Here is a 6,000-nt window from a genome sequence, read left to right on the forward strand (position 1 = left end):
GTACAACAACAAAAATCTCATGACTAAAGAGAATTTGTCGTGTACTCCTCCAAGAACCATTGCCATGCGCAAGGAAGTTTCATGCAGCAGTCAATGAGTCATTCCCCAGTCGACTCTAATAGACGCAAATTCATTGCACGGAGCAACCTCGAGATCGTCGGGTTTTAAAGTAGTTCATATTATACTCCACTGGAGGTTTGCCGTCCTCTTAGCTTGCTAGCATACGACTCCAAGAGAGGAGAAAGGCATAACACCTATACACCAACCTCTGATCGAAATAGGAACCCGCTCTCCATGCACACTCTTGACAGTAAGATCCTGATGTCCCTTGAAAATCCCTTAAAGCTAGAAAATATGAAGGTATGGGGATCCAGACGAATACGTCGAACATGTCGAGAACAAATTGGATTATTACCACGCCTAAGGAGATGTGAAATGAAAGCTCTTTACATTAACGGAGCTGCTATGACCTACTTTAAAACCCTCATAGACAAAAAGCATATATAGATTCATGGAAGGAACTATATGAATGATTTACTACTCAATTTACCGCTCGGAAGAGAAATTCACCACTATGGTCGTACTCAACGGGATCACGCATTAGAAGAAAGAAACATTGTGTGAGTACATCATTTGATTTACCAAGGTAGCGGTGAAAGTATGAGCTACAAGTGATGGATTAAAAATATGGATTTTCTAAAAGGGAATGAGGTCACATTGCATGTTCTGGAAAAAAAACTAGGGTTGAAAGGATCTTGTGGCTTAACGACCTACTGAATATGGTTTAACCCTATATCAACTATGAGGAAAAGCTCTTAGCTGAAGAGAAGATCAAAGGAACGAGAAACTCTAAATATTGTCAGACGCTAGAAAAATATAATAATTATCGTAGGGACAAGGAAGACAGCGGACCCCGAGCCAGATTTTCTACATACACTCCTTTGAACACGTCAAGGGAGAAAATCGGGCAAAAATGCACAAATACTAAATTAAAAAATATGGGATCAAGATCCTATATCATGTGAGTGAGACATCTAGGACGGATAAGTCGAAATATTGTCCTTTCCATAAAATTCACAGCCATAAAACTAATTAATGGATTCGCCTAAGATGCAATTAAAGAACAGGTCAAAAAGGGATGAATCACAGAGTATAATCAAGAAAGAGACCGAAGAGATGATCAAGACCAAAGAGAAATCACAGGGGGTAAGATGGGTCTCCAAGGAAGAAAAATTCCTTTCTCTCATAGAAAGCATCCCCCAAGAAAACTATCAAGATTGTGAGTGGAGCCAAAGGAAAGAAAGATAGTAGCAACAAGGAAGAGGAAGATAAAAAAAGTGAAACGATGATAAATTACTCCCATTACTAGAGGCCTTCCCAAGAAAAAAAACCTTCCAATGAGACTGTGGAGAGGAGGATCATCGAGTTAATGGCAATCAACAAGGAGAGAGATACAACCCTTGACGGGAAGCTTGAAATGCCTATCATCATATTCTAGGATAATGAAAAGGTAGTCAGAATCCCAAATGAGATTTCCCCCTTGGTGATAACGGGAACCATGGACAACTTTGACATATGCAGGGTCCTGGTTGATGGGGGAGCACTTGGGGCATTATTTATGGAGTAACATGATGTTTAAGACGAGGCATTGATGATATGCGTCGATCGGGCCAAAGAATGAAAGATACATAAAGCATTGTAGCATGAACAAAAGAGGAAAGACAGATATAAGGAAATGGAATAGGGACAAACACTTGTTCAAGTAAATTCGCCAGAGATATCCAATAAAAAATCGAGCACGGCCTTAGAAAACAAGCTCTTTTTAGATAAATGAACTCGGGGCTTTAAACAACGTCGTAACAGGTAAAAAAAGATAAGTAAATAAAGTACGATATCGGTCCCGCTCAATGGTAAGAGCACTAAATCGTTTCTGAAGCATACCTTTTTCCTTCTAAAGACGGTTAGGAAAGAAAACATCTCCTTTTATGGCGGCACCAATTGCTAAAATGGGTGACGCTTAGCGAGTTTAGTATGTTAGTTCATCCAAATTTTCTTAAGGAACAACATAAACATTTCTTGAAAAATATGTATAATTCTCCTAAGAAATATAAGATTGAAACTCCTTAGTCGTTCATGGACAAGGATGGGCCATAATTGAAGGTGGTAATGCAGTCGGGATCGATGTTGAGCATACACGAAGATTAGGTCTTCCTAAGTTTTTCTTAAGCATTTGAAGTCTAACAAATAATCTCTAGCCATGAGGCACCCCAACAACAGGCCTGGTGACAGTGCTCTCCCTGGATAAGAAAGACGATGCGGGTAGAGCACTCTCTACCACTAGTTATTCTGAAGAACCTCAGACTTCCACCTGAGCCAAACCAACAAGGGACACCGTATGCAAAATTCCTCATATGGCTAACAAGGCAGGAGTAGCCATAGGTAGGGGAAACCTTAAGCGTCCTTTTCATTTGGAGCATTGTGTTGTAAACCATATGTTAGTTAAGACAGGGCAATAATAATCATCTAAGAAGCGCCAAAGAAAAAATGAAGTCTCTTGCATTTCTCATCAAAGATGATATATATGTCTTCTTTTGTAGCAGCTTCCATTAGCAAGTGTGTCTCTATGAACCAGTTCTTTTGTTTCCTTGACCCTTCCCTCGAAGGAGAAACATTATCAACAAAGCTCAAATCTAGAAGGCTACCAATTACCTCTTCATATAAGTTTCTTAATGGGATAAATTGTCCAATTTATAGACATAAGACTTAACATCGGTCAATAAATTACTCGAGTTATAGCATTTGGAGAATTTTTATAAACATTGATATGGATGCTCGAAATCTATGTTGCATATGTTAGCATGAGCGACTTGAGTAAGGGGACTAACTAGGTAGTATCGGTCCTTGAAGTTCTTCACACTCTTTGAATAAAACTCTGCTAAAGTGAGATCAAAACTTGACCCCGGGCTAAACTTACATAACTCTGTTGGCCTTTAAAGAGGTGGAAGCTGAGTGTCACATGAGACACACCTTTTATAAACACATGCCCATCTCAAAGTCATTAAAGGGGGGGTAAAAATGTATCAAAGAAAATATGTATTCATGCAGAGGGATAACACATCCAATATACTTGTTACAGATCCTCTTATCCCCTTTGGGAAGATGCACTCCATAGTCTAAGGAAAGGCCCACTTCAGTAAATTCATGGTCTAGATCTCCCTCACTGATCAGTGCATTTTGATGCACATTTCTCTACGGTTGTACTTATACATTTCCATGGTTTGCTTGTCTTATTTTTGTATTTTATAATGTTTTTATATTTTAATTTATTTTTATTGTTATTTGATTTTCGTATTTAATTTTCAGCTTTAACAGTCTGCACGGAAACGATCATATCTAGAGTTCCAGGAGTCCGATTGAGGCGTTCTAAAAATCGCCAGAAAGCTAAGAGAAAGAGCTACAATTCTTATGTTAGAGCCGAAGTCAGAATCGGACTGTAGAAGGGCCAGAAAATTCGTTGAAGTTGCAGCACTAGTTTTAGTTAAGTTTCGGGTCATTTAGTTTTGGGCCTGGATCGTATGTTTGACCCAGTTAGATTGTAAAACGGGTTGCACTCTTTCCCCTTAGGGTAGCAGCCGCGGTACGGTTCACCATTGATCACCATTTCACATTTTTGGAAGAGCTTGTACGTTTGATCATGAAGAACTAATTCCTAGAGGTTAATCTGCTGTAAACGGTTTCCGCCGATACTTTGAGGTTCTTATATTTTCCAATTAATCTATTTCCTTTCAATTCTAATCTTTGATATGTTGTTTGCTTAATTCGATATTATCCAAGGTTAGATTGATTTATTTCGATGGTTGCATGCTCCTATACTTTAATCGCGTTTGCTTAATCCGCGTATGTTTGTCGTGTTTGCTTAATTCACGATTGCTATATATAATCCGTTTGCTTAATTCGGGAATTAGGAACATACATCACATAATTTCAATTGCGCTTGTATAATTGTTTTTATAATCAAAAAGGGAATAGAATCCGCTTGTGAGTTGGAAATTATTTGGATCGATGATAAGTTAGGAAGCCAAAACAGTAGATTAATCATTTCAGCTTATTTTGATAATCACTTATTTTCACTATTTTGTTTAATCGAAATCTAAAACAAACCCCCCTAAATCGATTTACCTTTGGTTAATAATCAACGAGAATCCTTGTGAGAACGATATTCGAGTTGTCGTTACCGCTAAACTACAGTTTTACAAAATACTCGTTTTTGATCCGTGCGCGACAGCGGATCACTCACCGATAAAGGCAGAAACATTATCCAACGATTCTTGATCCTCCCAAACATTATAGTTATTTCATGCCACCTTTAAGACTATAAGCTGAGAGTTGTCCATGACAAAAATGTTGCCAACACATAAAAGAAATGAGCGTAAGTAAAATCACAAGGTTAATATAAAGACAAATTTTGCACCCACGTCAAAGTTCATATGTGGTGAGAAAAATAGCCAAAGTACAAAATAGAAAATATTAAAAACCCACAACTCCCATCTTCACAAACCCTAATAAAGTAAGCAAGTATGAAAAAGAATGGAAGGTTGAGGTCCAAGCGTTACCCTAAAAAAGATTAACTTAGTGACCCACGCATTGTATGTTGCATCAAAAGAGGCAGCTTATATACGTCAACTATAATACCTGATGGGAGGACATTGGAAAAGAAAAATAAGGTTGTTGTCGAGATATAAGAGCTCTTACAAATTTAAAAATAGAAAAAAGGAGAACATGGTAATACAAACAGTGCAATCCACGAAGTTATGAAGCATAGAACGCACCACCAACAATCTAGATCTCATTGTGAACTATTCAAGAGAGCTCAAATTCCCTATTACTAGGATAAATCATTACCATCATACGTAGGAACATATGTTAACATGTGAGTGTGAAACATTTATAATCATTAGGGAGATAATTAATGCATATCTTTCCAATGACATCAACGTCTCATCAAGGCTCTTATATTTTCTTCTGCCAGAGGCCGAACCAAATTTGAATATGGAAAAACCCATGTCTTATGATGTAGTAATAAGGGCTTGAAGGGAAATTGGTATAGTTCGCTTGCAAGCCTCACGAAAAGACCTAGTAATGAGTGTTGAAGAAGAAGGAACACAGAATAAGTGGACCCCCGTACCATCCAAGGACACACGATTACACCATCTATCACATCTCCACCGTTGGATTTAATTGAACGACAACCCACATAAAACGATGAATCATACACGGATGATTTTAACCATCTATACTATATAAAGATCACTTCATGTCAATTCATGTATTCAATCAATTTCCTCTCTAAAACTATTTTTCACTCATTCACTGACTCGAGCGTTGGAGTGTTTACCATGTAGGTCCAATCCATGTCCACCGCATTGAAATTCCTATTCACAACACTGAAACATTGAATCATCGGATCTGAGGTCTTTTCCATCACTTTATAATTTATCTCTAGTTCGTAAAAGAAAAGCCTAGTAAAAATATGTTGTGCAAGACTTAAGAATGATACCCAGTTAGTAATAACATGTGTTTCAATGTATACTTTTCAACATTCAATAAGACATTATTTGTATCTTCCATGATAAAGATATCATTCTAATGCAAATCTCCATCTGTAATATTCATATCAAACTCCTTTTCCTTAACATTCAGTAACAAAAACTTCAAATACTTTGTGCTCTCTTGAATCGATGATGCTCTCGCGGGTTTCACCTCAATCAAACTCTTGAATTCAAAATATGCAAAATAATCAGATTGGTATGAGGTACTAAATTCTTGTTGTGATATTTTCTTTCAATCCTTGTTTGAATGAAAGAGAAAAATCGTTTGAGATTTGATGAAGGTACTAATGTAATATCTCGAGCTAAATTGTTGATTTAATCCCAAATATTTTATAGATTAATGGAATTTGAAAAAAAAAAGAAGAAGGATAAAATATTCATTTTACCCTAA

This window comes from Vicia villosa, linkage group LG3 (assembly GCF_029867415.1).
Source record: "Vicia villosa cultivar HV-30 ecotype Madison, WI linkage group LG3, Vvil1.0, whole genome shotgun sequence".
Classification (NCBI taxonomy): Eukaryota; Viridiplantae; Streptophyta; class Magnoliopsida; order Fabales; family Fabaceae; genus Vicia; species Vicia villosa.